The sequence below is a fragment of the Periplaneta americana genome, chromosome 3, assembly GCF_040183065.1.
Source record: "Periplaneta americana isolate PAMFEO1 chromosome 3, P.americana_PAMFEO1_priV1, whole genome shotgun sequence".
In the NCBI taxonomy this organism is placed as follows: Eukaryota; Metazoa; Arthropoda; class Insecta; order Blattodea; family Blattidae; genus Periplaneta; species Periplaneta americana.
The window spans coordinates 58911641-58921216 of record NC_091119.1 but is presented as its reverse complement, the minus strand read 5'-3'; the positions used below and the strand labels follow the sequence as shown (position 1 = coordinate 58921216).

Below are 9576 nucleotides of genomic sequence, written 5' to 3'. Positions count from 1 at the left end.
TAATTTTATGCATTTAATATTTCAATAATGGAAGGAAGGTGTTAATTTTTTCCAAAAGAACACGACAACGAAAGTGTAACATATTTATTTTGTCGGCTGATAGGAGAGAGATCTACGATGATGAGGCGATAGTAGCGATCCTAGTGGTGGGCAACTACCCATGTTTGCATTTTTACTACATATTGAGCTTCGCGTCTGTATATAGTAGACTGTGCTTCAACACCTACATGTTCTAGATATCATGATAGTTATTCATTTTGTAGTTCTTATGTTGGTACACTTGGAATTATTATTCAGGCCTACCCGCTACTCGATTTAAAATTCACTAGATTTATTCAAACGTAATATTGTGCGTGTATTTTATATCGCGATTATAATATATATAATATATTCCGGAAATTGCGAGTTGTACGTGAATTTACTATTTCCATCACATCACATAATACAACTATGTGGTGCAATTATTGTTATTATCAGAACTACCGGTATTGTATGTTTCTAGGTAAGTAGAAATTTTGGAGCATTACATTGCAATATTACAATAAATTAACATATTAGAATGTTGTGTTGTATTAAGATTCACAGTTATTTAGTATGTATTAAGATATTATATTACATAGGCATACTTATATTCTAGAATAGTGAAATTTATAATTAGGTCTACTGATGATTCTGCTGAGGTAAGAGCATTATTTTAACTTTAAAACATTATACATATAAAAATAAATTATATGATATAACAATTACATTTTTATCATAATATAAGGTATTATCCAGAGAAGCTACATCAAAGAAGGCATGTTTCACTGGCTTATGAGAGATGTATATAGCGATAAACACGTAGTTTATTAGTTTGCTGTTATAAAAACTTCCAACTATCCATTAGAATATACAGGTATCAAATGACTTCTATGTTGAAAGTATTTATAGCTAAAAACTAAAACCATGTGTTAAAATCTCACAGAAGTCAATGGAACGAAGGAAAACAGTGTCTCCTATGGTGCAGTTATTTTGGAGAATTACGTAATATAATTTTACATAACCTTACAAATATTCAGTCTAATGAAAGTGAATAAAATCAAGATTGAAGTTAGGTTAATTGTAGTTCATATTTTAAAATGCAATAATCACTTTATTTTAAGGTTATAACATGTCCAGAAGGAAAGAGTCTGAAGAACTTATAGGCCTACATCAAGAAAGAAAATACTTTCGTTACAGAGCAGCTTACAATAAGCAGTTGTTAATATGTACAGACAATTGAAGGCTGAAGCAGAATATGAAGATATCTGTCAAACCAAAGCGGTTCTAATGGCAAGAATTGCAAATCTCTTGTAAGTAGGCCTACCTGTTTTTATAGATAATATTTGACGGGATCAGTACAGATCTTATTCCATAAGGATGCATCCATGTTAGTGTGTTAAAAAATATTTACACATAATTTAACATACGAAGACTTTTCTGTAACTTAATCTAATGCAACTTCATGATAAACTAATGCATGTGGTTGAGTTTACATGCAACTGAATTTTGAAAAATTTTAAGCTTACTTAGAAATACAAGTCCCAAATAAAGTAAAGTCCCATCACTGATAACCTTTCGTATGTATAAAAATATTCTTGTTAGAAATTAAGTAAAAAAAATACGTATTCAATAACGCAGAAGAATATTTTTATTATTGTCCCAAGTACTTCAATGTATTACCATAATCTTTAAGGCTATAGGATTAATTAAAAAGGAGCATATTATATGTTTACTTGTTCCAGATATTGTTACACCACAGGCATGTATGTATAAGAAGCATTAAATTGGACTCTCACTTTGAGAGGGGAACAGAGGTTAAGGGTGTTAGAGTGTAAGGTTCTTAGGAAAATATTTGGGACTAAGAGGGATGAAGTTACAGGAAAATGGAGAAAGTTACACAACGCACAACTGCAAGCATTATATTCTTCACCTAACATTATTAAATCCAGACGTTTGTTGTGGGCAGGGTATGTAGCACGAATGAGAGAGTCCATAAATGCATATAGAGTTAGTTTGAAGACCTTTGGAGAGGCCGAGACGTAGATGGGAGGATAATATTTTGAGAGAGGTGGAATATGATGCTAGGGACTGGATTAATATTGTTCAGGATAGGGACGAATGGTGGGCTTATGTGAGGACAGCAAAAACCTCTGGATTCCTTAAAAGCAATTTGTAAGTAAATACTGTAAATAAAATATATAATCTCCATACTTTTATCACAGCATTCATAGAATGCAATAGAAATAATTATTACCAAATCTGAAAGAGGCATATGCTGTCTACACCAGGGAAAAACAAGAAATATCCACAATCTATAACTGGCATCAGATAATTTTTCCAAGGAAGTCATTGCAAGATTTGTATATGATAGACCAAATCGAGATGAAGAAAATTATGGCAGTAACATTTTTTATTTTTTTTTATTTTAATAAGTTAAAAGACTGTAGACTTTACTCTTATAATTACTTCTTATTTACCACTACCGGTACTATTTTCATTCCTGTTCAGGAAAAAGAGTAACAGCCATGCTGGTACTGGGTCATGTAACAGGAAACTATGATTACATACTTCATTTGAAGGATCACGTTCGTCATTAAGGACAATTTTGAAGGAAATGTAGTTTAAATTGAAAAAAGAGGGCAATCTCACATTAGTAAGAGAAAGTAAAAATATTAATTTTAAGAGAATATGTGAGAAATATGAAAAGTGAGGGTCCAAAGTCTGTTGTTTTTCTGAATGAAACGTGGATTTTTATGAATGGCAGGCTTTATTACAATATTTTAAGATAGTAAAGGGAATAAATGTTGTAACATTATTAATTCCATGTATATTTCATAGACTGCAACACATTCATGGAGCAAACCAGTATCGTTGGTGGTAAGGTTCAAGGAGTTATGCATCGACCTGCTGTGGAAGGAAGACTGGCCATTGTACAAGCTGGAACCTGGTAATATAACTACAATACTATTAAACTATATATAGTGTAGTAACTTTTATTATGTGTTCTATCTAGAATCTAAATATCTTGTCTCTTTTATAGATGCAGATTTAACTTTTTGCATCCAATTTGAAGACTGGCCAAGATTACTGTGGTGCCATGAATACAATCCAGAAGTGGGTGGAAAGGTAGCTTATTGTTGGGTTGAGAAATTTAGGTCCTTCGATTATTGTTATGGATAATGCTTTCTACCACAATAAAATTGCAGAATACAAACCCACAACAAAAGGAGACGAGCTCAGTTAATGGTAAATATAATTTCTGTAGAATCTGAGTAATGAACTGTGATGTTAAATTGCATTATTTATGTTCAAATGTGAATTTTGTAGACATGACTGAGACTGGGGTTACCATTGCCAGACAATGCAAACAGGAATAAACGACACTTGGAAAGGTGATTCTCTAAATGTAAGTAATTCATAAGTAATTCCCCCCCCCCCCCCCCCAATGGTGGTTAATTGTTTGTCATTCAGCCATATGAAGCGAGTTGTGTAGACCAATTTATCAACACAATCATTGCCCAAGGTGTGTCATAGGAGGCTGGTTTTCGATACACCAACCTCTCCACCATCCAGGCCATGAGGGTTACCATTTTGCACGACATACAGCAGGACAGGTGCATCAGAGGCCACCGCTAATTTAAGAAAAGTGAAAATATCTCTGATGATCAGACACCTCATGTCAAAACCCACTATTTTTTTAACAAAATATGATATGTCTACAGATAGATTGCTGTACATTCAAATACAAGGATGCTAGACAATCTCATCATTGATAAATTCAAGTTGTGTTTTTTCTGTTGCTTAGGACTTAACGATAGAGTTTCCCTTCCAAGGATTAGCTATCGTGATGTTCCAAGAAGCCATTGAGGCTTATTTCGTTGGTCTCTCAGATACACCAACCTCTCCGACATCCATGCCATGAGGGTTAACATTTTGCACAATGACTTCCAGCTAGACAGGCATATCAGGCCACCATTAATTCAGAGGAAAGTGAAAGTGTCTGATAATATGATGTCTTATATCAGTACCACTATTTTTTTCACGAAATATGATATAGTTAGATTTGTGTACCTTCAAAAGCAAAGAATTCTGTGAGGGTGGTATTTTGCTACAAAACTTGCCAGATCCTTGAGCTAGATTGCCCTGAAAGTTTGGCTTATTTTCAACATTTCTGTTTCAAAGCCTGATGTCATATTTTAGATACCCGTACAATGTTATTTATGCAGTATTAATTTTCATTCTGTGTACAACATAATATATTTTTTATTTTAGTTTTAATACCCCCCCCCCCCCCTTTTTCTACTGATATTTACATGATTAATTGTCCAGTCCAGTATTGTCACCATAATGTCCACTATAATTCTACTAAAAATTGATTCAGTTATTGTTAAATGGGGCTATGTGTAATTACTTTCTTATATTAAACATGCACAGATCCCCTTTCAACATTGACAATTTCTGTGTTAAATCAAATTCTGTCTTTCTTTTAGTCTCAAAGGATCCCATGATGCCACCAAACATTATCAAGAGGTTGGTTAAGGAAGAGGACGTATGGAAATTTGGTAATATAATGACTAATTTAAGAATTATGGCTGATGCAAATGCTGGAGCAAACATAATATGTCTATCCAAAACCATAGTTATTTTCTTTTTATATCACTTTGTATTTTTCGGAAAAATAAAGTAAGTGTGCTGTTACACAGAAAATAATACAGTTGATTGTTCATTGTGTATTTTTGTTGTTGCCTAACTGTGCTTTATGTTAAATTTGTATAATGAAGAAATAAAATAAAGTTATTTGCAATCTGTCCTTTGTCGAAGTATTCCCTTAGTCCTGAGGCAAAAGTCGGGATATTAGAATTGTGTAATGCTGATTCAATACATCAACTTGTCAGCATTCCATAATGTTATACAACAATATAATATATATATATATATATATATATATATATATATATATATATATATATAATTACATCACCCTTCTCCATTAATCCTGAAACAATAAAAATACTTAAGTTGTCCTTTCATTTGGTTGAAACAAATCCTTATTATACAAAATTAAAGTTTAATTCTTTTTGTATAGAGGTTGGTCGTGAAAAGTAAGTATGATTTTTACATTTTCATTACTTGGTTAGTTAAAAATAAAATTTCACTTTTCTCATTGTACTTTTTAATTATATTTATACATGCGTATCTATATCTATTAAAGAGGAATATGTGCAGCAAAAGAAATGGAAAATAATAATGATGAATGTAATGTAGTTTTTAAGAATATTTTTTTTTTTTTTTAAGACGACCATTTAAATTGTTCTTCAAATTTTATTTACGGCACATAATACCATCTTTCGTGGCATAAATTGTTTTACTTTTTTTCAGAGTGTTTGTTTTATTCTGATCCACAATTTTTAAATGCTCTCCACTGACAATTTGTTCAATTTATTGAAAAGAATTAATATTAGTGCTTTACGTTCAAAGTTGGTAAGACTGAAGTACGGCCATCTTGGATTTTTTAGTACGTCACTATATGTTGTCATGGATAAATATATATTTATCCATGATGTTGTGCCGAGTATACATAAAGTCTGGTCGCTCTTATTTCCGGCAGCCAATCACGTTGCAAGTCGGCTACATTTAAACGTGTGCGTCTTGTCATTCGCTACTGATGATGTAATGCATTTCCTAAGGCTCGATAAATACTTAATATAATCGCCCGCTATTTTGGCTCTTTCGTTGGCGTTCGCAGAAATCACACGAGGACGTTATTTGCCACTCAATTATTTGCTCAATTACAGTTAGCTGGATTTATTCTCATAGGAGTTACGACATGATAATGTTTAACGGTGCGTCAAATAGATTCCTCATCTGGTAGCTCGGCAACGAAAGAACAAAAATGGCGAAGGATACTACCTACCTAGACTTTATAGAGCCTTCACTTCCTAATACGTAAGCAAAGAGGAGGAGTCACACCGGAAATAACAGCGACACGACTATAATTTCATTGCTTTGTATTTGGATGCATCTCGACATACCGCACGTGTGGCGGGATGTTAGTTGCCTTGATTTTTGTGGCGCGATGTTCGATTCCCTTGATTGTTGTGGCAGGATGTTCAGTTGCCTTGATTGTTGTGGCGCGATGTTCGATTGCCTTGATTGTTGTGGCGTGATCGATTGCCTTGATTGTTGTGGCGCGAGGTTCAATTCCCTTTATTGTTGTGGCGTGATGTTAGGTTGCCTTGACGTGGTTGCCCTTACGCACCACACGTACGGCACGTCGCCATACTGAACGTGGTCGGTGTGGCGATGAGGCTGGATGTTATTGTGGCGCCTTGATTGGTGGCTCGTACGCACCACACGTACTGTATCTCGCCATACCGTACGTGGTCGGTGTGGCGATGAGGCGGGATGTTGTGGCGCCTTGACGTGGTGCCCCTTACGCACCACACGTACTGTATCTCGCCATACCGTACGTGGTCGGTGTGGCGATGAGGCGAGATATTGTGGTGCCTTGACGTAGTGGCCCTTACGCACCACACGTATGGTATCTCGCCATACGGTACGTGGTCGGTGTGGCGATGAGGCGGGATGTTGTGGCGCCTTGACGTGGTGGCCCTTACGCACCACACGTACGGCATGTCGCCATACTGAACGTGGTCGGTGTGGCGATGAGGCTGGATGTTATTGTGGCGCCTTGATTGGTGGCTCGTACGCACCACACGTACTGTATCTCGCCATACCGTACGTGGTCGGTGTGGCAATGAGGCGGGATGTTGTGGCGCCTTGACGTGGTGGCCCTTACGCACCACACGTACTGTATCTCGCCATACCGTACGTGGTCGGTGTGGCGATGAGGCGAGATGTTGTGGTGCCTTGACGTAGTGGCCCTTACGCACGCACCACACGTATGGTATCTCGCCATACCGTACGTGGTCGGTGTGGCGATGAGGCGGGATGTTGTGGCGCCTTGACGTGGTGGCCCTTACGCACCACACGTACTGTATCTCGCCATACCGTACGTGGTCGGTGTGGCGATGAGGCTGGATGTTATTGTGGCGCCTTGATTGGTGGCTCGTACGCACCACATGTACTGTATCTCGCCATACCGTACGTGGTCGGTGTGGCGATGAGGCGGGATGTTGTGGCGCCTTGACGTAGTGGCCCTTACGCACCACACGTACTGTATCTCGCCATACCGTACGTGGTCGGTGTGGCGATGAGGCGGGATGTTGTGGCGCCTTGACGTGGTGGCCCTTACGCACCACACGTATGGTATCTCGCCATACCGTACGTGGTCGGTGTGGCGATGAGGCGGGATGTTGTGGCGCCTTGACGTGGTGGCCCTTACGCACCACACGTATGGTATCTCGCCATACCGTACGTGGTCGGTGTGGCGATGAGGCGGGATGTTGTGGCGCCTTGACGTAGTGGCCCTTACGCACCACACGTACTGTATCTCGCCATGCCGTACGTGGTCGGTGTGGCGATGAGGCGGGATGTTGTGGCGCCTTGACGTAGTGGCCCTTACGCACCACACGTACGGCATCTCGTCATACTGAACGTGGCCGGTGTGGCGATGAGGCTGGATGTTATTGTGGCGCCTTGATTGGTGGCTCGTACGCACCACACGTACTGTATCTCGCCATACCGTACGTGGTCGGTGTGGCGATGAGACGGGATGTTGTGGCGCCTTGACGTGGTGGCCATTACGCACCACACGTATGGTATCTCGCCATACCGTACGTGGTCGGTGTGGCGATGAGGCGGGATGTTGTGGCGTCTAGACGTAGTGGCCCTTACGCACCACACGTATGGTATCTCGCCATACCGTACGTGGTCGGTGTGGCGATGAGGCGGGATGTTGTGGCGTCTTGATGTGGTGGCCCTTACGCACCACACGTACAGTATCTCGCCATACCGTACGTGGTCGGTGTGGCGAGGAGGCGGGATGTTGTTGTGGCGCCTTGAAAAGGTGGCGATGTTACTGCTCCTATAACAAAATTATTATGTCTCGTGACGAGATATTGTACGAAATGGAATTATAAAAATTGGAAATTTGTCCTTTGAAGAGGTGGAAAAATTCAGATACCTGGGAGCAACAGTAACAAATATAAATGATACTCGGGAGGAAATTAAACACAGAATGAATATGGGAAATGTGTGTTATTATTCGATTGAGAAGCTTTTATTATCCAGTCTGCTGTCAAAAAATCTGAAAGTTAGAATTTATAAAAGTTATATTACCGGTTGTTCTTTATGGTTGTGAAACTTGGACTCTTACTTTGAGAGAGGAACATAGGTTAAGGGTGTTTGAGAATAAGGTGCTTAGGAAGGTATTTGGGGCTAAGAGGGATGAAGTTACAGGAGAATGGAGAAAGTAACACAACACAGAACTTCACGCATTGTGTTCTTCACCTGACATAATTAGGAACATTAAATCCAGACGTTTGAGCACGTATGGGCGAATCCAGAAATGCATATAGAGTGTTAGTTGGGAGGCCGGAGGGAAAAAGACCTTTGGGGAGACCGAGACGTAGATGGAAAGATAATATTAAAATGGATTTGAGGGAGTTGGGATATGATGCTAGAGACTGGATTGATCTTGCTCAGGATAGGGACCTATGGCGGGTTTATGTGAGGGCGGCAATGAACCTCCGGGTCCCTTAAAAGCCAGTAAGTAAATAAGTATTGATGTTCTGTGAGTTATTCTGGTTATTTGTAATACTAGAAGCAATGTTATGACCAATATTGAAAAAATAACAACTATTGTTGAATTGTGAAGCAATTTCATGTTTTTTATATAGAATTTACCGTCTGAAGACAATATTTCTTTGATGTAAAAAGGTTTTTTATTTGTATCCGCATTTGTTGCTTCTCTTATTACTTCCCAGAATTTTTAGAGTCTTTTTATTAGTTTATAATCTCTCAGAATAGTACTTATCTTTCATATCTTTTTATTTTAGTTAACATATTTCGATATATTTAAAAAAAGATATGATTTTATGTTTCCTGCATTTAAGTTATACATTATAAAATTCATCCTAAAATGTGTTTAGTACAATATTTTTTATCTTGCGCTTCCTTTTTCTGTAATAATTTTTAAAACGTACAGCCAGTACATAACAAACATTTATAAAGTACAGTATGCATACCTACTGGCCTGAACTAAGAGGTAAAAAATATGAATAAGAGCGGGTTTTGGTATAAAAAGAGTGTTTTTAATGGTATGGATGGGGTAGGAAGTGAGCATTTATAGAAATACGGTCTATCCGGCTTTTTTGTTATACCTGCTGCCTTCCGTCACATTAGGTCGGATAACCGAAAGTCTACTGTAATAATTGCTATTGCTAAATATCATTACAATAACTGCTATTACTATTAAATATAACAATAAACGAGGCCTACTGCTTTTTAAAGTTTTATTTTTAATAAATTATTATAGGCCCTATATTGTATCAGCAATGTAATAAAACATTATTTTCTCTAATTTTATCATGTCAATTTGTTTGGAATGTTTTATAGTAGATCTACCTCTTTTTTATTTCGTCTTTAAACAAT

The 9576-nt window shown here is 37.8% G+C and overlaps 2 long non-coding RNA genes across 2 annotated transcripts; both read left to right on the top strand.

Moving 5' to 3' along the window:
* Positions 1-291: 291 nt before the first annotated feature.
* Positions 292-3261, top strand: LOC138697106 (uncharacterized). Its single transcript, XR_011331520.1, has 4 exons — positions 292-502; positions 1143-1331; positions 2860-2968; positions 3062-3261. It is a non-coding gene; the product is annotated as an uncharacterized lncRNA (long non-coding RNA).
* Positions 3262-3352: 91 nt separating this feature from the next.
* On the top strand, positions 3353-4829 carry LOC138697105 (uncharacterized). Its single transcript, XR_011331519.1, has 2 exons — positions 3353-3427; positions 4512-4829. It is a non-coding gene; the product is annotated as an uncharacterized lncRNA (long non-coding RNA).
* Positions 4830-9576: the final 4747 nt, after the last annotated feature.